The sequence below is a fragment of the Helianthus annuus genome, chromosome 11, assembly GCF_002127325.2.
Source record: "Helianthus annuus cultivar XRQ/B chromosome 11, HanXRQr2.0-SUNRISE, whole genome shotgun sequence".
In the NCBI taxonomy this organism is placed as follows: domain Eukaryota; kingdom Viridiplantae; phylum Streptophyta; class Magnoliopsida; order Asterales; family Asteraceae; genus Helianthus; species Helianthus annuus.
The window spans coordinates 127,077,301-127,104,432 of record NC_035443.2 but is presented as its reverse complement, the minus strand read 5'-3'; the positions used below and the strand labels follow the sequence as shown (position 1 = coordinate 127,104,432).

Sequence of the window (27,132 nt, the reverse complement as noted above, 5' to 3'; positions counted from 1 at the left end):
TAGGTATGGTGTAACATAGGTCCCGTATAAACCTATATTATACGATACTACACATATAGGCCTATACGAGGCCTATAGGAGACTTATGCTACACTACGCTATACGATAGAATATGGTACTACACCTATACCACTACTACAAAATTGGGCAATTGTGACCAAAATTTGCCACCAAGAAAACAAGTGGCAAAATTTGCAACCGATATGCCACCAAAATTTAAAAAGGTCACCTACAACCCATATTCGGTAACAAAATGGTGGCAAAATTTGCTACCTTAAATTTTCGGTAGTAAATTGGTAGGAAACATGATAAAAACCAATAAAAAAGTTAATTAAATGAAAAACACATTAAATTGTGACCGGATTTGTGGTAGCAACTTGAAAATCTAATTTGACCGAGTCCCTCTACGTCTCAAATATTAGGGTTTTTAAAAAAAAATTTAGTTGCCTCCCAAAATTTCATAGCAGTTCATCCATTTTCCCCACTTAATTCTCAATTTATTCCAAAATACCTTCCCCGCTTTAGTTATCCCACTTTCTCAAAATCCCTAACCCTAAACTCACTCCTAATCCCGCTTCATCAAAATCCCTCTCCACCGCACCATCAGATGAACCAGCCCCAAAATTTCATAGCAGTTCAACCCAAGGGAACTTTCTATGGATAAATTTGCAATCAGTTGAACTTTAATTTGCACTCTTTTGTTCAACACTATTGCAATTTGAAGTTATGCCACTTTGAAGGTATTTTTTTACTCTGCATTCCAACCTTTGTGTCTTACCATGAGTGCTAGAATATATGATGAATCTTGATCTGTGCTTTAACTTTGGGTTTAGTATAAGATAATGTATGTAATTGGTGATGTTTAGATTAAATGCCTACCAAGTGTTTGATGAAATGTATGTGTTAGTTTTTACCTCTAGTTTTATTCACCATTGTGCAGATAACTTGGTTATTATCTGTAGTTGATGATAACATGTTTGGTGATGGTTTTTCCAATATGAAAATTCCATCAATTCATATGATGCTATTTTATTAATGTCACTATCAACTTGATCCAACATGATTTAGCTAATTGTATGTCTTCTTTTCAGTGTTGGTTAATCACCACCATTTCAAATGATTCTAGTTTATTAATGTCATTATTAGGGGTGCAAACGAGCCGAGCGGCTCGCGAGCTACTCGAGATCGGCTCGATAAAAAGCTCGAAACGAGCCGAGCCTTATCAAGCCCGAGCCGAGCTTGAGCCTAAAACAAAGCTCGTTTGTTTATCGAGCCCGAGCTTGAGCCTCGCATGTGAAGCTCGTTAGGCTCATCGAGCCTTAGTGTAAACGAGCCGAGTCGAGCCAAGCTTATTTAAACTTGTTAACAAGCCGACCTCGAACCTAAAAATAAGGTTATTTAGTAAACGAGCCCGAGCTTCACTTATTGAACTCACGAGCCTAAAAAGTCTATTATTTATATTATTTTCATTTAATATACTAACTAATAGATAATAAATGAGCCGAGCTCGAGCTTTGAAAACAAAGCTCTAATTGAGCCGAGCTCGAGCCCGATCTCTCATAAGTTAACCGAGCTCAAGCACCCCTAGTCACTATCAACTTGAGCCAACATGTACACAATTAACAAAACCGGTATGTGTGGCCTCTTTACGTACAAGTTCACTAGATACAACATACTCTAATTGTTTTTATACTGCCATTGTTTTTAATCGTGAATGACTATGTCCTTAGCTAAATCTATGCTTTTAATCATTAATGCATATGCCCCTTTAGCATCACCCTTCTTATTTGGTTTTAGTAATAATCTTTTTCGAGATTTCCAAGTTGTGTAGTAATAGTGCACTTTGTGAAGTCACATTAAAGAACCAATCAGTGCTCAAAACACATGTATTGAACATTTTGATAATAACACTAAAGGTAGGAAGCGTCTGCTAAAATGTTCTAGAGATAAAAAGTAGACAGAAACACCATAACTCTTGACTCGAAAACCGGGTACGCTTTCACAATTCTTTATTCTCTGCTTCTGTTTAATATAATTACTTATTATGAGCCAAAAATGTGTATGCTTGAAGCCTTGAACATATCATCTTGTTTAAATCTTGTGATAAAAAAAGGATGGCAGTAAAGATTTTGGTACTGAAGACCAAGATAAAACCATTGTTGTGAAAACACATTCAGTGTTTGGTAGACTTGTTGAAAAGAAAATGTATTTTCTTTTTGGTTAAAATCACTAATCAGTTTAAAAGCTAAAACTTTCTTCTTGTGGTCGATGAATGTTACTATTTAGTTACATGGGATAAATAGCTTGATTATATATGTTTTTCTTATAACAAAGTAGATGCACTACTGAAAAGAAGATAAATCATAGATGTGACAATTTTAATTCATGTATTTGGGCATTAGGTTAATTTGGGTTAATTTTTATCTCAAATGGGTCAACCAAACCTAACCCATCCCTTGTGACCAGACCCGACAATCCCAACCCACATGTGTAAGTGGGTTGATTTGGGCTTTGAATATAAAATAATGGGTTGATTTGGGTTAACTTAATAATATTAGGGGGTCAAGATGGGTAATTTTCAAAAACAGCAAAAAAGAGAATGGGTCAGGATGGGCTTTGAATTAAAAAAGAATGGTTCAGGATGGGTTTTCAAAACTTATCCATTGGCGACTCGTTGAGTTCATATTCAGTTTTGAGAAGCTCGCTGAGATGATTTGTGAAATGGCAAATGTTAAAATTTCTTTATAGAAAGGACTATACAAGACCTATAGACCTATACTACACCTAATGGTCTATGTTGGAGAAATACTATAACTATACTATACGATACTATACGATAGTATACTATATTATAATACACCTATTGTCGCAGCCCGCGACCCCTATCCCGGTAGCGGGCGCTGCGAGATCTAGATCAGTGGTATCGGTGTTTATTAATTTGGCAGCGGAATACATCAGGAGCGTAGTTAGGAAATATTTTTATCAGAGTTTAAACGCGAAACTTTTTATAACAAATCATGGGGATAAAACCCAAGTTCATTTGAAAATACATTGGTAGGGATAAACCCTAATTATTGAAAAAAATTCCTTCTTATTTAGGCAACTTTTATAGTCACTTTTCCAAGCCTTCAGTGCTCTCCAGCTGGCTTCTATTTGCTTTCACATTTTGTTACCTGAAACGCGTTTTAAAAGATTTTATCAGCAAGAAATACTGGCAAGTGCATCCCAGTTTAATCAAAATTGTTTTACAATTTCACAGTATTGAGAGCGATTACAATGTTTATATCTACACAATTACTCATTCAGTACTATCAACACCTGAGTTGTGGGTCATATTACTCATTGGCTAACTCTTTGTCCAATGGTAACGTCTTTCACATTTTATATACAAAACCCCAACATACCGGCAGTAATTGTAGAATACATAGACTCAATCACTGTTAATTATATTTTAAAACATTTGAGGTTTTGTAAAAACAATTTACAAAAAGGTGACAAAAAAGTAAGATGTACTCACATTGTTTACTTAGGTAAAACTAAAGCTTCCTTGGAATCTCCTGGTTATTATCTATTAAAATTAAACAATGCACATGTGTTAGTAAAATAACCCAAATCACATTAACCGTACAACTCGAGACAGAATTCCAATGATTGAGTCAGGCGGAGCCTTGACATGCATTACGGAATCCTAAATTAATCGGGTGTAACACGAGACAGAACTCCAACGACTGAGTCAGGCAGAGCCTTGACATGCATTACGGAGCCCTAAATGGATCGTGTAGGGTAACAGCAGGGTTATAATACTTACAACGAGGCAGAGCTTCGCTTTTAGAGGGGTATTATGCCCGGGTTTAATTTCTACTATTAGAGAATTTGAGAGAGAATTCAGAATTTAAACGACTGAACAAATGAGCCGTCGACCTCTATTTATAGGCCTGATCGGAGGCGGCTCGCGGCCCGCGAAGCCCTTCTCTCAATCTTTCACGGCCCACGACAAGGTTAGATTAGGCTCTAGCGTTGTCGAATCAGGGGTGTAGGCTTGACACGCTTCGGGACACGTGGCGCAATGCCTTGTCCGACAAACAAAGTCACTCACGGCCCGCGAGGACTTTAGCCAAGGAGGTCTTGCCCGGTGAGCGACTCCCAAATTTCGTTTTCTTGATTTTTATAAATATAAGGGTATTTCGGGCTCGTTTCTCACGTACGGGGTATATTTTAGGACATTTAGGGTTACGTTAAGGGTTCTATAAAGGTTGTTATATCCTCCCCACCTTATTTTATATCTCGTCCTCGAGGTCTATTGGAACAGGTGTGGATATTTCCTTTGCATTTTTGATTCGAGTTCCCAAGTGTATTCTGGTCCTCTTTTGGAATCCCATTTCACTTTAACCAGAACTTGTCTCTTGTGTTTGAGATTCTTGATCTTTCTATCTTCAATCTGAATGGGTTTCTCAATAAACTTAAGTTTCTCATTTACCTCTATGTCTTTAAAAGGTATCACTAATGATTCGTCTGCTAAACACTTTTTGAGATTACATACATGAAACACATCATGTATTCCTGCCATTTCCTCTGGCAGTTGTAGCTGATAGGCTATGGGTCCTATTCTTCTAATAATCTCAAAAGGTCCAACATACCTGGGGCTTAGTTTTCCTCTTTTAAAGAATCTGACTATTCTTTTCCATGGAGAAATTTTTAATAATACTTTATCTCCTACTTGAAATTCTAAAGGTTTTCGTCTGTTATTTGCATAACTCTTTTGACGATCTCGTGCTGCTTTTAGTCTTTCCTTGACTTGAATTATCTTATCTGTTGTTTCTTGCACTATCTCTGGTCCAGATAATTGATTTTCTCCAATTTCTGCCCAACAGACTGGAGTTCTGCACTTTTGTCCACAAAGTGCTTCAAATGGTGCAACATTAATGCTAGTATGATAGTTGTTATTATAGGAAAATTCTATTAATGGTAAATGGTCGTCCCAATTTCCTCCGAAATCAATTACACAGGCTCTAAGCATATCTTCCATTATTTGCATTGTCCTTTTGCTTTGTCCGTACGTTTGTGGATGATAAGATGTGCTTAGATTTAACCTGGTTCCCATTGCTTTTTGGAAATTTGTCCAAAATGAGAAGTAAAACGGCTATCTCTATCGGATACAATAGATAAAGGAATTCCATGTAATGAAACTATTTCATTTGCAAATAGCTTGGCTAATTGTTCCATAATGAAAGTTTCCTTCATCGTGTTAGTGCATGCATCTGTCGACTTCGTCTTGTATCGAGTCTTATGCTAGATAGGTTAGATCAGGGCACGTTTTACAAGAAAATAGCAGAATTACATGTTTTAGAGGGTGATTCCGCTTGAAAGTGGATGTTGCACTTTTAAGCGAAATCAAGAACTGTTATTTCGCTCGAGACGTTAAATGGTGATTTCGCTTGAGTGAAGGTTCCGCTTGAACTGTTTTCAAGCGGAATCAAGTGTCCTATATATAGTGTCCGAGCGAAATTAGTAGTAGTGGTGGTGACATTTCGTGATTTCCATACCGAGGTGCTGCCGGTGTGAGATTTGAGCTGTAATCCGTGTTATATCAATACAATCAGTGTTTAAAGTGTATCTCAAGCTGTTTCGTACTCAGTTTCTTGTTTTCCGCACCTTAAACTGTTTCAAACTCCTCTGAACGACTCGTTCGGGTCGATACACGATCCTACAAGTGGTATCAGAGCACAGGAGGAGGAGTTCTATACGATTTAGCTTGGAAAAATCTGTTTTTCTACACCTTCTTTCAAAATTTCAAGATTTCACGGTTAAAATTGGATCAAATTTTCACAGAATGTGTTAAACTACAAGATAATAAACCCTTGAAAGTTTTATGCTAAAATTCGAACTAAAAATGGGTAAAATTGATGTTCGAAGTGGTTCCGCTTGAAAGGACCATCTTGTGATTCCGCTTGAGATTGGACTTGTTCGCTTGTATTTTCAAGCGAAATCTCATATTTCGCTTCTAAGGCAGTGATTCCGCTTCAAGAGATCTGTGATTCCGCTCCAAGTATCTTATTTCGCTTGAAAATATTTCAAGCGAAATCAGTAATTTCGCCTGAAACTTGATTCCGCTCCAAGTTGTTCTTATTTTGCTTGAGTTTCAAGCGAAATCAGAAGATTAGTGTGTTCAGTTTGTTATTTCGCTTGTACAAGAATCATGGATAACGATTTCTACAACGCGTTTGCTACTCCGACTACTCCGGCTTCCATTGCTCAGAACATGAACTTGGAAAACGAGACCGGAACTTTACAAAAGCCCCCAAAGCTAATGAGCATTGAGGAATATTACGGGTGGAAGGACATATTTGAAAACTGTGTATAGGCCAATCATTTGAGATCATGGGAGTGTATTCTGAAGAAGTATGTGTTGCCACGTACTGATTTGCAAGTTAAGAAAACAATTTCTGAATTTCGTGACCAAGAACGGGACATGTACAAAGCTGAAAAGATGATGATCAGTCTTCTTCAGCAAGCCATCAAAGAAGACATCTTTGTGTTACTTCAACATGACAAAACATCAAAGTCAATTTGGGATGCTCTTTGAATCAATTTTGAGGGTAGTGAGAACATGATCAAGAGTAAAAAGGCACTGCTTAACAAAGAGTTTGATTTATTCACGAGTTTGCCCGAAGAAGATACAAAGAAGCTGATTGAACGATATTGCCACTTAGTGTGATCCATGTCGATGCTAAGTATAACAAAAGATCGTGAAGAGTGGGTAGACAAGTTAGCTGATGCGTTACCGCAAAAAGAGTGGGGTACATATTTGATGATCCTGAAGAACACTGGGGTATATGATGGGTTGACAATTTCTCAGTTCATCGAGAAAATTGAAGGTCAAGATTTGGAACAACAAAAGATTGCAAGGATGAACAGTCCGAGTGGTCAACAAGACGTGAAAATGTACTACAAAGGCAGTGTTCCAGAAGTTGAAAGAAGCCCAAAAATCCAAACTGCTTTTAGTGCTGGAGATTCATCTGAAAAAGTTGACCAAAGTTCAAACAAAAGCAGTGGATTCTCTTCATATCCAAGTGTTAATCCTAAAGATACAACTTCAAGTTTCAGTTCTCAAAGTACCAAAAGTGGAAATGGTTATGTGATACAGTGCGACATTGCCTTGAATCTTCCAGATGGTCAAAGTTTTTCTGAAGAGGTTGCAAAAGACCACATGGCTCTACTTGGTTCTGTGCTACTATCTTATGAAGGTTTGGTTGCAGGAAGGATCGGGAATCCTATGCTTACAAAGGAGGATTACAATAGATATACGCCGAAGAAATGGAACTAATGGACATCAAATGGTGTCTAGCTAGTGTCCTTAGAAGAGCTGAAAAGTTCAAATTGATTACTGGAAGAAATGACTTTCTTGATGCACATGTATCTACTTTAGGTTTTGATAAATCTAAAGTTATTTGTTTTCGATGCAGGGAGAAAGGTCATTTCAAGAGGGAATGCAAGAACAGAGAAGCTAGTGATGTGAAGAATCCATTCGGAAAAGATGACTACTACCAGAAAGCCATTTATCAACAGGTTGGTCAACAACAACAACAAGAACCACAAGTGGCTCATGGTAGCAAAGTGATAGAGGATTCAAAAAGAGCATGTCTGGGAAATCAAGAAAACTTTAACTGGAACTTTCAGGATGATGAAAGGCTACCAGAAGGTTTTAGTTGGGATATGTTTACAGATGAAAAAGGAGATTTCAAAGCTTTCATTGCAAAGATTGTGAAAGAACCAGATATGTTTACCGATTGGATGAGATCAATTGGTGAAACTGTGAAGAATGATGAGGAGAAGTCTGTTTCATCAGAAGAGAGCTCACAGATTTCAGATGAGAGTTCTGAAAGAGAAGTTGTTTTTGATCAAACACCATCTGATTCTGGTTCTTCGGATGACTGTTCTGACAAATCAGTAGAGTTTGATAAATCTCCAACTGATGACAGCAGTGATGATGAAGAAGAAAAACATATTAACATTGCAAAATCTCATCTCTCTCCTGAAAGTTTTCATTTTTATTTTGCAGATCGTCTGGAAAAGCTAAAGGAAAAACGAGCAGCAAAAGAGCAAAAGCAAATGAAGACAGACAGTGTTGTTCAAAAGGAAGAGATTGTTCAAAATGAAGAAGTTAAAAGTGTTGCTGAGGAGATTGTTGAAACAGAAAAGAAATGTGAAAGTATGAATCAAGAAGAAGATTCTGATTTTAATGATAAAGTTTAATTTGCTAAATAAGTGTTTCAAACAATCAAAAGAGTAGTTGAAGAAAATGAAAAAGTTGTTGAAGTAGAAAAAGTCGTTGAGGTAGAAAAAATTGTGGAAGTCATCAAGCCATGCACAAAGTGTCTTGAACCTTGCAAAGAATGTGCAGCAAAAGATGAAAAGTTGGCTGAGTATGAGAAGATGAAAGAGCAATTACTGTTCAATCTTAACTATGTGAAGGAATCTTATGATGTTTTGAACAGAACAGTAACAGGTCTTCAAAAGACAAACTCTGAAAGAGAAAATGCTTTAACGATGATGAACGCTACAATGATGACGAAGCAAAAAGCAATCAATCATTATATTGAAGAAAATGCTGAGCTGAAGCAAGAGTTGGAAAAGGAGAAAATTGAGAATGAGAGAATCAGACAACTGTTACAAAGTTATTCTAGTTATGATTATCTTATTGATCGCATTTATCCGACTGTTGCAGGTTTCGAAGCATTCAAAGATGACAAGCCTAAGAAGAAGGATACTAGTAAGAAACCGACTGTTAGCTATAACAAGTGTCCGCCTCCGATTTGGGAAGGGTATTTTCCCAGAAAGCCAAATGAGGAGCAAGTTGAAAAAGTAGTCAATATAAAGTTAAAAATCTGCTACAACTGATGAATTACCAGAAAACATTGACGTCACTTTTACATCATCTGACACTGATCATGAGTATGAGTTAATCAAAAAGGTGGTCGATCAGGTGTTGGATACTGATGAGGAGTCTGAGTCAAAATCTGAGTCTGGAGGGTCAAGTTCGTCAGTCAACAGTTCAAAACCGATGATTAAATGGGTTTACAGTAAAGAGTTTTTGTTATCAAAATCGAATTTGAATGATGAAACATTCGAAGTAGTTTATACTTTGAATGATTCTGACAAATTATATTTTAACAAAGAGTTTCCAATAAGAAGTGTTCGTCTTGAAATGATCAAAAAGGTTTTCAAAATGACAGAAATTAATATTTCTGAAATAAAAGATTTAAATCTTACTAGAAAACCTAAAAAATACACTTCAAGAGTTCAACAACGATTAAACAAGAAAAATGGTTACAATTCTGGTTCTGGTTTTATTCCACCAGAAAATTATAAAAATGAGAAAAATTCTAAAACAAACACAAAATTTATTTCAGGTGGATGTGCAGAAGAAGAACAGAAGAAACCATTCTGGAAACAATCAAACCAGGAGTTTCTTGCTGAAAAGAAAAGGATAGGAACTGGAGTGTTTCATCAAAAAGAGACTCGAACTTGTTTCACATGCAATGAAACTGGTCGCATTGCATCAACTTGTTCTCAAATGGCAAAAACCAAAACAGGGAGTTTCTAAAAAATTGAAAGAAAAAGTTGTCGATGTTGAACCACCAACTGAAGCTTTCAAAACTTTTGAAAATTCTATTCATGAAGTTGGTGAGTGCTCAAAGAAAAATTTTTACAAAAAGAAAGCCAAAGATAACCAAATGTGGGTTGTTAAGAAGGGTGATGAGAAGGTCGACGATGAATCTGATTCCACAAAATCAGTGGAGCCACAATTTGAGGTTAAAGGAGAAAAATCTGTGTCTTCAAAAGATGATGTTGAAATTCCATCTTTGAAGTTTGAAAAAATTAAGCAAAAAGTTGGAAATGTTGAGATCTCAAATCAATTCTTTTCTGATTAGAAGGATTTTCATATTAAGAAAGCATTCAATGGGAATGTTAAGAAAATTTTTGCGAAAATGATTGATGGGAAAGTTAAAGGGGTTAAAGGTTTCTATGCAACAAAGAAAGCAAACTATAACCCTACTGAACAAGAGTTGTAAACACCCAAGGTTGGTAAGACTTGGGTGGAAATTCTCTTTCCTTGAAAATCTGGACATGCCGGAGATCCCAAGTTTGTAATCGTGGATCAGGAATCGGCATCATTCTTGTTATGATTGTTTTTGGTGAAAAATTTGAAATTTTTGAAATTTTACAGGTGATGGACTATGCCGGAGCTTCCAGGTTGGTAAGTGCGAAGCAGGAATCGGCATCCTGATTGGTAAAATGGTTTGTGTAGATGTTTTATTCCTACATATGGTTAAATGTTTTGGATATTCTTATAAGTGGTAAGAAGTTAATTCTGACAAAGGGATTACTCAAGGTCATTAGTTTGAACTTGATGTAATCCTGATACAAGTGGTTGAATGGACAAGATGATAAACCAATCCCTACAAGTGGTTTTTTTTTATCAAACCTACAAGTGGTAAAAACAAACTTATTTTCCGGAAAAATCATTTTGATTAAAACAAACTTAAGTGTTTTGAAATCATAATGAGAAAATAGTTTGTTGGTAGGGGGAGTTCTGATTGTTTATGCCTAGTGGATGGCGAATTGAGGCGATTTGATATCGGTTGTCAATTTTCTGTATAGTTTGTTTTCAAATTTCTTTAAATGTGTTTGCATTTTAGGGGGAGTAAGAAAATTTCAGAAAATCCAAAAACATTAGAAAATTTGAAAAAGTCAAAAACATGATAAATTTCAAAAATGAGTTTTGTTGTAAAAAGAGGAAATGATAGTAAATCAGTGGACTATCACAACATGCTAAAGAAATGGAAAGATAAAATGTGATAAACAATCTCACTGATGATATGCCAGTAGGTTTTTGTACATTTAGTAAATTGTGACGAGATATAAACCTAAATTTTCAAACTTGCTTATTTCGTGGGTAACATTTCTTGGATATATAGGTAACCCCTGAAATCTTTTTTGAAAGATCCCTCTTTCTGAGATACTAGGTCTTTATACTCAGTGATATCTGGGGGTATTATACCGGGACTTTTGCTGAATGGAAATTCTGACCTAGTCCTTGTATAATACTTTCTGCAAATGCTTTGTAATATAAGCTCGCCCCCAGCAAAGTGATTATACAATAAAATTGATAATCATTGCTGTTGAAGAAAAGATCCTCTAAAGGGGACACACCAAAAGTCGAAGCCATCATCTCTTTGCGTATACGGAAGTATCGACCTGAGCTCTCACGGCCCTCGCAATATAACCCCTTTACAGATATCATATGTGGTATACTCACCTGTAAGACTGAATATTGGGATCTGGATACATGAGTATATTCAAATAGTGGGACACGCGAATAAGTTTAAGTGCTTAAGACATTAATATCGTATCTCGGAACAGTTGAACTTTATGTGAAAATTTAAATGGACCTATATACTGACAATCTAGGTGAATTATTTAGAACTTAAAATGAAATCAAGCTTAATGGTGTTGGTGATATGTCTCAGAAACTGATATGATCCTCTTCCACAAACTCACAAAATTATTGTCTGTAAATATTTCTTTACTACATTGTTTCATTTTATTAAAAAATTTTTTGTGTGTTTTAGTATAAATTTTGAAAAATTCAAAAAGATTTTTGACAACTGGTGTTGAAGAGCTGATTTTCAAAGTTCTAAGTGCTAAACATGATGTCATGTAGTGAGGGGGAGTATATGGTTGAAATCAAATGTGTTAATCATTTTTACAAGCGGTTCATTAAGATTATGGATTTAATTTTGAGAGGGAGTCTGAATTAGTGCATGCCTCTACATTTGAAATATGTAAATGTGTGAAATTTACTTTAAGGAAGAGACAATGCAGGTGAAAGTTTGTGCAGATAACTTGAGCAGAACGTGAGCCAGGTTACGATCTTGGAACAACATCAAAGAATGTTTGAGTATAGAAAAGCCATGTTGATTGATCCTGAGAAGCTTGTGTTTATAGAGAGCCAGGTTTCGGTACCTGAGAACTCGTTGAACAAAGTTTGAGCCAGGCAACAATCTTGAACTGGTGAAAGTCAGGATTCCGATGCCTAAGAACTCTAAATTGAAGAATAGAGGTAGGTGATCTTGGGATATGAGCCAGATTACGATCCTGAAGCAGATGATGCTGATGAACTTAAAGAATTCCAGCACATTATTAGGGGGAGTCTGTTGATGCTGATAAAGAAAGTGAAGCCCAGAGACGGATCAAGATTGAAGTTGCAAAGACTCGATACGTGAGACTCGTCAACATCTGAGGGGGAGTCTGTTAGTGCATGCATCTGTTGACTTCGTCTTGTATCGAGTCTTATGCTAGATAGGTTAGATCAGGGCACGTTTTACAAGAAAATAGCAGAATTACATGTTTTAGAGGGTGATTCCGCTTGAAAGTGGATGTTGCACTTTTAAGCGAAATCAAGAACTGTTATTTCGCTCGAGATGTTAAATGGTGATTTTGCTTGAGTGAAGGTTCCGCTTGAACTGTTTTGAAGCGGAATCAAGTGTCCTATATATAGTGTCCGAGCGAAATCAGTAGTAGTGGTGGTGACATTTCGTGATTTCCATACCGAGGTGCTGCCGGTGTGAGATTTGAGCTGTAATCCATGTTATATCAATACAATCACTGTTTAAAGTGTATCTCAAGCTGTTTCGTACTCAGTTTCTTGTTTTCTGCACCTGAAACTGTTTCAAACTCCTCTGAACGACTCATTCGGGTCGATACACGATCCTACACATCGGTAAGAAATGACCAGATTTGGTCAATCTGTCAACAATCACCCAGATTGTATCATTTCCTTTTCTTGTCTTGGGTAATTTGGTAACAAAGTCCATTGTTATCAATTCCCATTTCCATATTGGCATCTCTAATTGTTGCAATAATCCTGAGGGTTTCTGATGTTCAGCTTTAACTTGTGAACAAGTTAGACATTTAGCAACGTAGTTTGCTATATCCTTTTTCATTCCTGTCCACAAGAAATTCTTTCTTAGATCTTGATACATCTTATCACTTCTGGGATGTATCTTATACTTAGACTTATGAGCTTCTTCTAGAATTCTATGGCGTAGGTTTCCTTGTTTAGGTATCCACATCCTTTTCTTATGGAACTTCCAAATTCCATTTGTTCCTTGTTCTAATTCCTTAATCATTCCTTTTAAACTTTCAGCATCTTCCTTGATTGTTGTTTCCTGTACCTTTCTAATTTGCTCATTTAAATCTACTTGTAGAATTATCCTGAGAGAACATACTCGTTTCGGCTTTTCATGATATTTTCGACTTAAAGCATCAGCTACTACATTAGCTTTCCCAGAATGATATTGGATATCACAATCATAATCACTAAGAACTTCCATCCAGCGTCTCTGTCTCATATTTAATTCTTTTTGCCCTAAAATATACCTTAAACTCTTATGATCGGTGAAGACAACGAATTTATTTTCATATAAATAGTGTCTCCAAATCTTAAGGGCAAATACTATGGCTCCTAACTCTAGATCATGGGTTGTATAATTCTCTTCATGTTTCTTAAGTTGTCTGGAGGCGTAAGCTATAACCTTTTGACATTGCATCAACACACATCCATATCCTAACTTAGACGCATCACAATAGACTATAAAGTCCTCAGTTCCTTCTGATAATGTGAGTATGGGTGTGTTGGTTAACCTTTTCTTAAGAATCTTAAAAGCTTCTTTCTGTTTTGGTCCCCATTCAAACTTAACTGATTTGCAGGTCAGTTTGGTTAATGGAATGGCTATTCTGGAGAAATCTCGGATAAACCGTCTATAATATCCTGCCAGTCCAAGAAAACTTCTTACTTTTGTTGGCGATTCAGGGACTTTCCACTTAGTAATTGCCTCGATCTTTGTCGGATCCACATGAATTCCTTCATGATTAACCAGATGTCCAAGGAATTGCACTTCTTGTAACCAAAATTCACATTTTGAGAATTTAGCATAAAGCTTCTCTTTTCTCAATAAGGTCAGAAGTGTATGCAGATGCGCTGCATGTTCCTCTTTACTCTTAGAGTAAATTAGAATATCATCTATAAAGATAATTATGAATTTATCCAAGTATGGTTTACATATCCTATTCATCATGTCCATAAATGCGGCTGGGGCATTGGTTAAACCAAATGGCATGATGGTAAATTCATAATGACCGTACCTTGTTCGGAAAGCAGTTTTAGGAATGTCCTCTTCATGTACTTTCAATTAATGATATCCTGAGCGTAAGAGGATCTTAGAAAAGAATCGAGCTCCTTGAAGTTGATCGAACAGATCATCGATTTTCGGTAGTGGGTGCCAATTCTTAATCGTAATCTTGTTCAATTCTCGGTAATCAATGCACATACGCATCGATCCGTCTTTCTTCTTACCGAACAAAACCGGTGCTCCCCACAGTGATGAACTTGGTTGTATAAAACCTTTGTCAAGAAGTTCGTCCAATTGTTTCTTCAGTTCCTGCATCTCCGTTGGTGCTAATCGATATGGTGCTTTGGCAATCTGTGTCGTTCCTTGTATTAGGTGAATCCTAAATTCAACCTCTCTATCAGGCGGTAATCCAGGTAACTCTTCTGGAAAAACGTCTGAGAATTTAGATATTACAGGAATATCTTTTAACTCTTTTCCTTTAGTATTAATGATTACATAAATCATATATGCTATTCCTCCTTTCCTTTCATAGCTTGCGGCATTCATCACAGAGATGAACTTTGTCGATCTGGTTGGCTTATAACCTTTAACTGTGATCTTTTCACCTGTTGTGATTGTACTGTCTTTTGATCATATAAAATACTGGCACGATTGGCTACCAACCAATCCATTCCTAATACAACATTGAATCCGGCTAGATTCATTGGGTAAAGGTTAGCAAAGAAATGATGCTTCAGGATTTCTATTCTTGCTCCCTGCAAGATCTCATTTATCTTAATGGATTCTCCGTTGGCTGTCTCTACCAGAAAATCTTGTTGAAGTTTGGCTAAGGGTTGGTCAAGAAGTTTGTAGAAAGAAGTATTGATAAAACTTTGGTTTGCACCAGAGTCAAATAATACTTTGGCAAATATATTATTAACTAAGAACGTACCGGCAATCACATCCGGAATTATCTTGGCTTCCTCAGCTGTCAGAACAAATGCTCTGGCATTTTTCTTAGGTGCTTCAGTTATCTTAGTCTTTTTGGTTGTTGCTAGAGCTAGTTTCAGACAGTTGGTTTGATGTGCCCAGTTTCTCCACAATTGAAGCATATCCTATTACTAGGTTTCTTCCTGCAGTCTTCTTCTTTGTGTTCAGATATTTTGGAAAAGTTGCAATATACAGAGCATCTTCCAGAATGCTTTCTTTTGCAATACTTACAGTAGAGTGCAGAAGAACCTGTACCTTTCCCATGATTGGAATTACTGTAGCAAAATTCCTGGGAAAGCTTTTGAGCTAAGTTCTTTCTCTGGTTTTCCTCTTGTGTACGCACCAATTCATCAGTCAAGGTATTGGCTAGTTTTACTGCTTCTTTTATGGTTTGCGGTCTAGCTGCCTTAGCTACGTGTCTAATCTCACTAATTAATCCCCAAATATAACAGGAGATTAACACTGGTTCAGGTGAGGCTAAGGTTAGCACTATCCTAGCATATTCAAAGAATATGATAGTGTAACCTTTATAGTCTACTCCAGTCATTTTAAGATTTAGGAACTTATTGGCGATTTGTTCCTTCTCATTAAGAGGACAGAATTTTCTTTCAACCATTTCCTTAAAGTTGGTCTGTGACAACCCGAGATTCCAAGACCTTTCCTTTACGCGCCATTTGTTTTGCAATCCTGTTTTACATTTCGCTGTACGTTGTATCGCGTATATCATTTTAAAATGATTTCTATATAAGTTAGTAATTTGGTGATTTAATGATTGAGCATTAAATAAAAACATATTATGATAAAATGTCTGCCCGACGAAAAATGGTACATGTGGGCTCGACGAAAGATGGACCCGACGAAAAATGATGTTTCGTCACCCATTGGTTTTTCGTCATCAAGTTGTTCGCCGAGATGGGCTTTCGGCCCTAGTTAAGCCCAAGTGTGATTTGGTTATATTTGGCTTGTGTGCGCATTTGTATACGTAAGTTATTAACCAACGAAACCCTAGACTATCCTTTGCACTCGACGGCAATCATCATTCCTCTCGTAGCTATTCCCAGTCTCATCTTACAATCAGTTAGTATGTGATTACCCGACTTGATCTGCTCGATGCATTGATTGATGATTGTTTTGTGATGGTCGTGATCTACTGTGAATATAGGGATTCGTTAGAAACCATACTCTTATGCTATGACAATTAGGGTTTTGATGTTTTATTGCTAATCAATTAGACTAGAACTTGCAGGATGAGAACTCTATGATTTGTATTCATGTTGATATTTGTATTATATGTTATCAATTGTTTATGAATATTAAATGAATATGTGATATGATTACGTACATGACGTTGATCTGGGAATATAGAGTTCATGGCTAGGTTTGGTGATTGGTGGGTTAAGGGTTCACGATATTGTTGTGCAGTCGGATTGGTTGATGTTAAGAAATTGTCTTGTTTAGGGATATGAATCTGGAAAACTGTTGTATGGCGGCGAAGGACCCAGTCGACGAAACACCTTAGTGTTTCGTCACACATCATGTCGACGAAACACCCTAGTGTTTCGTCACCTCTATGACGACGAACAACCTAATGTTTTGTCACACACATACCGACGAATAACCTTGATGTTTCGTCGCTAGGAAGGAACCCCATCATCAGACTGTGGTTTAGAATGTGCATGATAATAAATGACTATGTTACTGCCTGTTAATGATGTTAGTGATGACTGAGGAAATATAAATTGGCTTTTATGGATGGCACAATTAACTGTTAAGCGCTGCTATGAATCACATATGTGAAGTATGGTTTTTCATGGGCTTGGATAGCTGCTATGTGTTATTTAGTGACTGTTTCTTTAAATGCACACTACGATTATAAACTTATACATGTGCAATGCGAATGTAAACTGATTACGTGTACATGAACACCATAGGCTTTGACTAACTAAGTGTGAACAAGTAACAGATCATACCGAGAAAACCAAGGTGAGTTCACTTCTCTCAAAACAAGCATCCGGTGGAAACAATCAAACTGACAAAACTTGTAAACAAATTTTCGTAACCCATATCCTTGTACGGGATATGAGGCAGTTTTCCAATACCCACATCCTTGTAAGGGATGTGAGGCGGATTTCACAAACGCATATCCTTGCAGGGGATATGCAACGGTTTTCAGTAAACGTTAATGTTGGATAATACACTCACTCTCTATCACTTAAGTCCCATCATACTATCGGGTAAGTTGCTTGTAGGGCAACGGGGTTATTAGTTGATAGCGCTATTAGGTTTGGCACCCTCACGACGTACCTGGATAGGACGGGCGTGAAGTAATAACTTTAAATCATGACCAATGTTTGATAAAGCATTGGGGAAGGGCAAAAAGGGCCGTCTACGGTATCGAGTTATTATCAGCATAACATATCATAAGACAGTACTTGGTATTAAATGGTTAAAACAAACGGTGAACTCACCAGCGTTGTCTGATACATTTTTTCTGCATGCTTGCAGGTCCTTATGTTCATGGATGGGAACTTGCTATCTGGGAGTGCTGGAGTGGTCATGGTTCCTGGCTCTTGGATACAAGTTTAATGACTATTGCACACTTGTTTTGGAACACTTGAAATAACGATTTACATTATGCTTCCGCTGAACAGATTGTTTTATTGTGTTTGGATTTACTTTATGAAATAAATGGAATCTTTTATTTAATACTATGTTATGGTTCAATGTGATTGGTGGCTAGATCCTGGTACATCACACGCCTCGCGGGGGTTCCCGCTTGTGGTATTTTTGGGGGTGTGACAGTTTGGTATCAAAGCCACTTGTTATAGTGAACTAGGTTTTAAAACGTTTTCATAAAACCAGACTATAACCAAACAGTATCGAAACGACCATGACACTCAGCTCCAGATTGCAAGGTTCGTCCTCTGTTTACTTTATGCATTGCTTGTTTAGTAATCACACACTCACGACTTGCATGAAACTACATACTAGATACCATGATGTGATTACCTGTGCTGCATGTTTTAGTGAAGTTCGATAGTGTGACACCACTCTTCGACTTTTGTGATTATTAATCCTGCAATGCCTTTCGTTTTGCTATTTGAATGTGGGGGAAACTTTTAGCGCAAGTTAAGAGGCACTAAGATAAGCATGCAAATTGCCTTATTATTATGGTTGCACACATAATAATAACGTGAGGTGCATATGAGTCCCAGTGAGGCTTAACGAGTGTGAGAAGGGTTCCGCCCTGTTGTTTGGTGTAAACTTTGTAGTTTGTAGATGTCAACGTGAGGTTTGACTCCTACCTTATCCCGATTCTTAAACTTGTTCCCTCTTCTTATATAGAATCATGAGTGGACGAGGCCATGGACGTGGACACATTGCGATGACTCAGGCTGAATTGACAAATCTGATTAACACCCGTGTGGCTGAGGCTTTGGCAGCCTATCAAGCTGGTACGATATGTGCCAATTATTCACAATTCTTGTGTCGCGTACCTAATTCTTACCCGTGTGCTGTATTTTCTCTCGTCCTTAGGTCTCCAAGCGAATCAAAACGAGAACAATCCACCTGTGTGTACGTTCAAAACCTTCATGGATTGCAAGCCTCAAACTTTCAGTGGAGTTGAAGGTCCCGTGGGACTGCTCCGTTGGTTCGAGAAAGCCGAATCCGTTTTTGCTATGTGTAACTGTCCAGAGGGGGACAGGGTGAAGCTTGCTTCTGGCACCTTGGAGGACGGTTCTTTGACTTGGTGGAATGCTCAAGTACAGATGCTGGGAATTGAGATGGCAAACGCTACTACTTGGGATGATTTTAAGGAACTGATGAGAGAGGAGTACTATCCTCGGGATGAAGTGCAAAAGTTGGAAAATGGGCATTATAATCTGAAGATGGAGGGATCTGAGATCAAAGCTTATACGAAACGGTCTCATGAGCTGGCAAGCATGTGTCCTAACCTATCCCGACCACCACCTCGCAGAATCGAGGTCTACATTAAGGGATTGGCACCATCAGTTAAGGGGTTAGTCACTGCAGCAAATCTTAACGACCTACCCCGGATTATTAGATTGGCTCATAAGATTACTGATCAGGAGGTGGAGTGTGGCTCGCTGCCACCCCGTATTGCTGCTACTACCACTGCTGCTACGGTTACCACCACCACCACCACAGATAACAAGCGTAAGTGGAACGACACAGATACGACAACAAACTCGAATCAATCGCAGAAGAATCCTGATAACAACAGCTGCTGCAACTTTAGTCAATCGTCTTCGGTTAATCAGAATTAGAACCACAGCCAGACTTCCGATTACGCAGGAAAGCAGCCAAAGTGCAATAAGTGTGGTTTTCACTACTATGGCCAGTGTAGTAGGGCATGTCAAAGGTGTGACAAGCTGGGTCACATGGCGAAGGATTGTAGAGCTCCACATCCCAAGCAACAACAGCAACAACCTCAGCAACAGCAACAGAGGCAACAACCCCAGCAGAATCGGGGTAATCAGAGGGGATGCTATCAGTGCGGCAGTGAAGGGCATTTCAAGAAGGATTGTCCGTAATTGAATCAGAATGCCAACAATAACAATGGGGGTAATCGCCAGAACAACAACAACAATGCGGGAAACAACAACAATGGGAATAACGGTGGGAACGGCGCTTGCGATAGGGCATTCACTATTGGGGCATGCGATGCAAGGAACGATGGCCATGTTGTGACTGGTACGTTCTCTGTTAATGGTATTATTGCTTCTGTGTTATTTGACTCTGGTGCCGACTGGAGTTATGTGTCTTGGGGGTTCAGTCGTCAGCTAGGATTGCCTCCTGGGTCTCTTGTGAACAAGCATGTAGTGGAATTAGCTGATGGCAAGTCGATAGAAGCCACACATGTATTTTTAGGGTGTAAACTCGACCTTATGGGTCAAGTGTTCGACATTGATCTTCTCCATATCACTCTTGGTAGTTTTGATATAGTCATTGGTATGGACTGGTTGTCCAAACACGGAGCAGACATACTTTGCAAGGAGAAGATCATGCGTGTACCTCTCCCTAGCGGGGAATCATTATCTGTCAAGGGTCATCGAAGTGGTGCAACCGTCAACATCATTTCATCCATGAAAGCCCATAAATGCTTACGGAAGGGCTACCCCGCTATTCTTACGCTTGTTACTGATACTCGGCCTGAAGAGAAGATGATCGATGATTTACCAGTTGTACGGGAGTTTCCTGACGTTTTTCCCGAGGAACTTCCAGGTTTACCTCCACATCGTCAGGTGGAATTCCAAATTGATCTTACACCAGGAGCAGCTCCGATTGCTCGCGCACCATATCGTCTTGCACCTGGGGAGTTGCAAGAATTGTCCAATCAACTTCAAGAACTATTGGATAAGGGCTTTATCCGACCCAGTTCTTCGCCTTGGGGAGCCCCGGTGTTGTTTGTAAAGAAGAAAGATGGGTCTTTTCGCATGTTTATTGACTATCGAGAACTCAACAAGGTGACGATCAAGAATCATTACCCTTTACCTCGCATAGATGACCTGTTCGACCAGTTGCAAGGGTCGAGCTTCTACTCGAAGATTGATCTAAGATCGGGCTATCATTAGATGAGAGTCCAAGATGAGGATGTTCCAAAAATAGCTTTTCGCATGCGGTATGGCCATTACGAGTTCCTGGTTATGCCATTCGGGTTAACTAACGCACCAGCGGTATTTATGGATCTCATGAACCGCGTATGTAAACCGTACCTTGACGAATTTGTTATCGTGTTCATAGATGACATTCTATTTTATTCTAAGAGCAAGGAGGACCACCAACGGCATTTGCATCTTATTTTGGAGCTTCTGAGGAAGGAGCAGCTTTACGCGAAGTTTTCTAAGTGTGACTTCTGGATTCGAGAAGTACACTTCCTTGGTCACATAGTTACCGAAATGGGGATACACGTGGATCCTGCTAAGATTGACTCAATCAGGAATTGGGCTGCACCAAAGAATCCTTCGGAGGTGTGACAATTTCTTGGTCTCACTGGTTACTATCGAAGATTCATTGAAGGTTTTTCAAAGATCGCTCAACCTCTCACTACTCTGACACAAAAGGGTGTAGTGTATACTTGGGGAATGAAACAGGAAGACGTTTTTCAGCTTCTGAAGCAAAAACTCTGCAGTGCACCGATTTTGTCTCTACCCGAAGGTACCGAAGATTTTGTAGTGTATTGTGACGCCTCTATTCAAGGTCTCTGTTGTCACACCCCGACCACGTGAAACAACAAATCATGGCGGAAACGTCGGGGAGTGTTGTAACAGAATCATTGTTTCACAACCATGGATTAAATAGTTTTGTTTTATTGAGTTATTGAACTCAATGTTTTGGTACAATTAAGATAAATACAAATAATTGTTTCTCAGTTTTAAAGTCGCTAAGGCACAAGTCCATCCTATGTGTAGCATGCATCAACAATCATCACATAGCAGTACCTGAAACATATATGAAAATAGGTACGTCAGCATAAAAATGCCTGTGAGTAACATAGGATTTTATGTATTAGATTCATGGCTTTGGATAATGGAGGAAAAAGGTTTTATGTTTTCAAAATAGCCATGAATCTAATGTAAAAGTTTTGTTTCTGAAAACGTGTCGTTTTGGAAAAAGGGTTTATAGTATAGACAAAAATATACTTTGGTTTTGAAAAGTTTGCATAAATAGTATAACAAAGTATACTTTAGTTTTGAGATAGATAAATGGATAGTATATCGAAATATACTTTAGTAATTAAAATAATAGTATTGGTAGTATATCTCAAATATACTTTGGTTTAAGGATAAAGGTATTGGTAGTATATCAAATTATATTTTGGTTTGAAAATAGCATATCAACTATGCTTTGGTTTAAAAATAACATATCAATTATGCCTTTGGTAGTATATCAAATTATACTTTAGTTTATGAAATAACAAAGTAGGTAGTATATTAAACTATACTTTGGTTTACAGTAGCATATCAAACTATGCTTTGGTAAATAACAAAGTAGTATGTTAAAACATATGTTGGATTTTGTACTTAGTATATCAAAATATACTTTAGTAGATCACATTTGAGAGCACATCAAACTGTACTTTTGTAGTATATCAACATATACAAAGAAAGTGTGATTTGGTTTTCAATCAAGCCTTAGTGTATCAAAGTACACTTTGGATACTATAGAAATACCACGAAGGCAATTTCTATTTGGTTAAAATTTGGTTTCTGACATTCCATACAATAGGAATGGGGTGTCTAGTCCTATAGCGCTATATCATACCACCAATCGGCTGGGTGAATGTATAAAAATAGGTACAATCCAACAATTAGTTCTATAAGTTTTGGAAAATCAGTGTTTAAACCATAGGTAATCGTTTAATTTATCAAAAGAATATGTACTAAGCATGTGTAATCATATAGTTTAAAATCAGGAAAATAACAGATAGGCATATATGTTTCACCCCAAAACAATTGAAAACAGTAAAAAAAGGGGACTATGTACTTACTTGAGATTGCAAGTATCCTTGATTAAGTGTCCTAACAAAGCTCGGGAAACCAAGGAATCAAGTGGTACCTAGTATGGATCACTATGTTAAACAATCGGATCCTAAATCGGGAGATAGGATAGAATGAAGTTCTATAAATCAAATGAGTATTGGAACTCATATGGCATGATTTAATCGACCTAACATTCTGATTTGGAAGTCTACCTAAGTGCTTTTAACCTGTTTCGACCCATTATGGTAGTATAAACCACTATAATGCGTCGTTTGCGTAAAACTATGTTCGGATGGTTAACTATGTGCTATGTCAAGTCTTACATGCCCAATTATCCCTAAACATGTTACTAAATCAGATTATATGTCAAAAATATGTTCACATAGTCAAAATACGGATTTTAGCTTCAAAAGGGCATTTTGGTCATTTCCTATGGGCATACAAGCTAACTAGCATACGACTAACCAATCCTATGTGATCAAAAGGTATAACCTCAGTGGTTATTCCCTATGCAACTATGCTCACTAACTAAGCTTGGTCGGATCCTAAAGATCGACCAAACGGGTCGGTTCGAAAGTGTAAGCGGTTGTTTAGACCGCTTAACTTACGACCCTAAACAAGCACTAACTAATAGTGACGAGTTAAACATGTTAAAACATGTTTAACCTACTGATTTGGTATCAAAACAAAGTGTTTTGATACCTAAAAGTAGTTCCGAGGCAAAATGCGTGCTAAAACGCATTTTGACCGAAACTTTGACTCGTCACTATACCTAGTTAACGTGGTAATCAGCGGGTATAATTACTAAGGATTATAACCAACGTGATTACAATCACGTTGTAAAGTTCAACCGAACTTTGCGTTGACCAAAGACTGGTCAAACTGAAAGTCAAACACTTGTTTGACTTTTTAAACTAGAAAGCAATAAATAGAATGAAAGAGTGCTCACTAAAGTCCTTGCTATCTTTTCTATAAAGAAGACAAGTCCCAAATTCAGTTGAGAGAGCTCCAAAGCAGATAAGAGAGGAGAAATGAGAGAAATGAGCAAAGAATGAGGAAGTTGGCCATGCTATTTATAGTTGTTGCTGAAGAACAAGATCACTCCAAGTGTTTGTGTAGCCTCCAAGGATTAAATCATAGCCATACAATTGTTAGGAGCTGATTTGTAGCCTTGGTGAACACTTAAACTTGCTTAACACACCAAAAATTTGTATAAACAACCCCTGAATTAGCAACAGATTGCTGAAAACAAGTTTCCGATCGCTGGGCAACTCACACATCAATTCTCTTTTAAAGAAACTGACCCACGTTCACTAGCCCAATTGCGTCAGCCATGACAATACAAAAAGTGCCTTTGTAAAAACATTCGTTACAAACAAAAAAAAATCAAGAGTGAATCGCAAGTTTTCTCTTTTTATCTTTATACCCAAGCCCGCGTAAGGTATAGGGGCAACCTTACGCACCCCGCCTCGCCCTCCCAGATCAGCAAAGTTTGAGATAATTACAGTTCAGGTCCCTACACATGTATTAAGTCCATTTCAGGCCCTTTTGACCCCCGTTAAGCCATTTTCAAGGCTCTACAAGGTCAATAAAGTTTAGAGGACTCAAAATATGCTCGGAACACTCTTGGATGTCAGCTCATTTGGTCGTACGGTCGTGTTGTTCGTTGAACTACGACGAAACTCAAACGGACGCGAAAACGAACCAAATTAAGCGACGAATGGGATTTTTGCATGCCGATCACTAAAATGAAAATATTTTAGTGTGTACAAAAATTTTGGATGTCCAGATGTGGTCAGAACGTAAGATATGCTCGAAAATGCAAACTTACGCCGTTTTTGACAGTTTTAGTCCCTCTAAGATCATATAAGCATATTTTCGCACACCGAACCACTCAAAGCTTATTTCTAAGCTATGTTTAGGTTATATGGGGTATGTTTAGCTTATGATCAAGTTCCGGACTGCACGTTGCCTTACGAATCGGTAAAGTTTCACAGTTTGACGCAAATAGTCCCTGCGATTGAATAAACTTGTTTTTGCCATACCAAACCTTCCAAAACTTATTTCTAAGTTATGTAATGTGACAACCCTCACCAAACCAGATATCCGTACGAATTAATTAATATTTAATTAATGCTTAATTACTGTGCTTGCTTACAATTGTGGTTAAACTGCTACGTGAATTCTGATAGATACATATACATGCATCATACCTTATTAACTGTCACTCCATTTATTTACATACAAACTATAGTGACAAACTTGATGCACAAAAGCACAGTAGCACAATGAACGGATAACCCAGTAAACGTGCTGACATAGCCAGCACCAGACAGACACTGTCTCTAAGGCCAGTATGAGCCGGGAATAGATTACTACACTGGTAGGGAGTGTATGGAGGTGAGGATTGTAGAACTGCGTCACTAGGTAATAGTTATGGTGATCGGAGGTTCCTAAAACATGTTCTAAACACAAAATTCTGCACTTTAATACAAAATTCAACATTTAAACTAACTAGTAAAGTGCAAAAACATGGGAAAATAATACTAGACACTTTCCAAAGTGTCGGGAATTCTTCGTGTCACTAAAAATGATATTAAAGACACTTTAAATGCTTATTAAGCACTTTAACGAATCAATATCCAACCGAACAACCGGACTTTACCCGGAACATAAAAATATTGACAATGTCATTGTTTTTTCTTTTCTGAGCCAGTTAGGGTCCCCGAATACCCTAACACCCGTTATATTTCATAACACAATAATAACTTAATTTAAACTCCTAACTAATCAAACTAGTTACTAACTATCAAGTTGAAATCAAACCAATTACCCCCCCTTGACCGAATCGGTCCCCCAAGGGGACACACTCTTATTATTTTGAATATTTTATTTCTTGTTGTCTAAAATCTTCATGACACTTTATATGTTGGTTAAAGTCCTAATATGGTTTATATATATGACCATAAGATCATTATCATTCACTTCAACACACTTCAAAAATTTGCTCATCTCTCTCCCTCCCTTGATATCCTCGGCCGAACATCACAACCATTACCTCACCATCTTCAAGTTTCGATGTTGCAATTTTACATACAATCCAAGGTGCTAGAGTTCATACGAGGAGACCCGGTGCTTACGGAATCACAAGGACCTCTCTACATCGCTATGAACCACCTTGTTTTCGCTTTGATTCTTCCCTAGCCTTGAGCTAGTTGTAAGTGATTCTAAACACCCTATTGATCTTGTCTAAAGTGGTTAATAAGAAGTTTAACGGATAAAAATCAAGAACATGCGAAAACAAAACTAAAAGTCTTGTAAGAAAGATGAACATGATGGTTAAAGAGTAAATAATGGTGTAAAACTCATGAATCTTGTTTAGTAATGGTTATTTTATGTTGTTGGTTGCTAGTAGTGGAACGGATCGTCATCTAACCACGCTAGATCATGTTCATGGAACATGAACTAGCATTATGTTAAGTAGGAAAGTTACAAGATGACGAACCCTTTCATACATGAACATGAACTTGTGTAAAAAATAGTTTTTCATGTAAAAAAAGGAGTTCTAAACTAGTAGATCTAAAGATCTACAAGTGGTATTTTCGAAGAACCAAGTATATGATGCAAATCTTGTTTAAAAGCCGGATCTTTCATGACTAAAAGCATTTTTGTGAACAAACAAGTGTGTAAACACTTGTGTGAAAAAAGGATTTAACAAATAAATATTTTCGTAATTTTCGACTAAGAAGTTGTAAAGTTACATGTTCTTTGAAAATAAAGATTTCAAGAAACCGATTTTATTTTTAAAGATAGAAAGATCTACTAAAAATGATGAAAGATTACTACGTATTTTCACATAACTTACAAGTTCATGTGTTTGCGATTTATACTTGTTTTGACTAGTTTATTGTTTGAATATTGTTTGTTGATGATGGAAAAGTTGTTGATTGAATTTTGAAAAGAAAATGATACGCTAGTAAGCGTGGCCACCTTCAGTTACAGAGGAAACTCTGGCGAAATTTTTCAAGAAATATAACACTTGGAAAATATTTTTACAACAAGTGTTATGAATATATTTTTAACTTATTTTTCCAAATAAAGTTCGCCATGATTTTATTACAAAATCTCCAAGTGTCGGAGGTGGGATTTTCATAAATAAAACTTGCTAAATATATATTTAGAAAATATATTTTTCATAGTAACACTTGTGTGAATTTTATGATTATTTTGTGAACTACATAAATATTATTTTTAGAGTAAAAATAATACTACTGGAACATACTGAATATTAACGACTCCAAAATAATACCAACGCCTTCACAATGAATATTTAAGTTACACCGGTATTATTATTACCACACGAACCTTAAAATGTAACTTATGTATTTTCAAGAAAAATACTCTTACATGCGTATTTGACAAAAGTATTATTTTGGAAAAATTGAATGGAATAAAATATAATA

At 37.3% G+C, this 27,132-nt stretch overlaps 1 long non-coding RNA gene across 1 annotated transcript; it reads left to right on the top strand.

Annotated features, from left to right (window-relative positions):
- The first annotated feature begins 454 nt into the window (after window positions 1-454).
- On the top strand, window positions 455-17,875 carry LOC118484273. The gene is made up of 2 exons (XR_004873147.1): window positions 455-740; window positions 17,670-17,875. It is a non-coding gene; the product is annotated as an uncharacterized LOC118484273 (long non-coding RNA).
- Window positions 17,876-27,132: the final 9,257 nt, after the last annotated feature.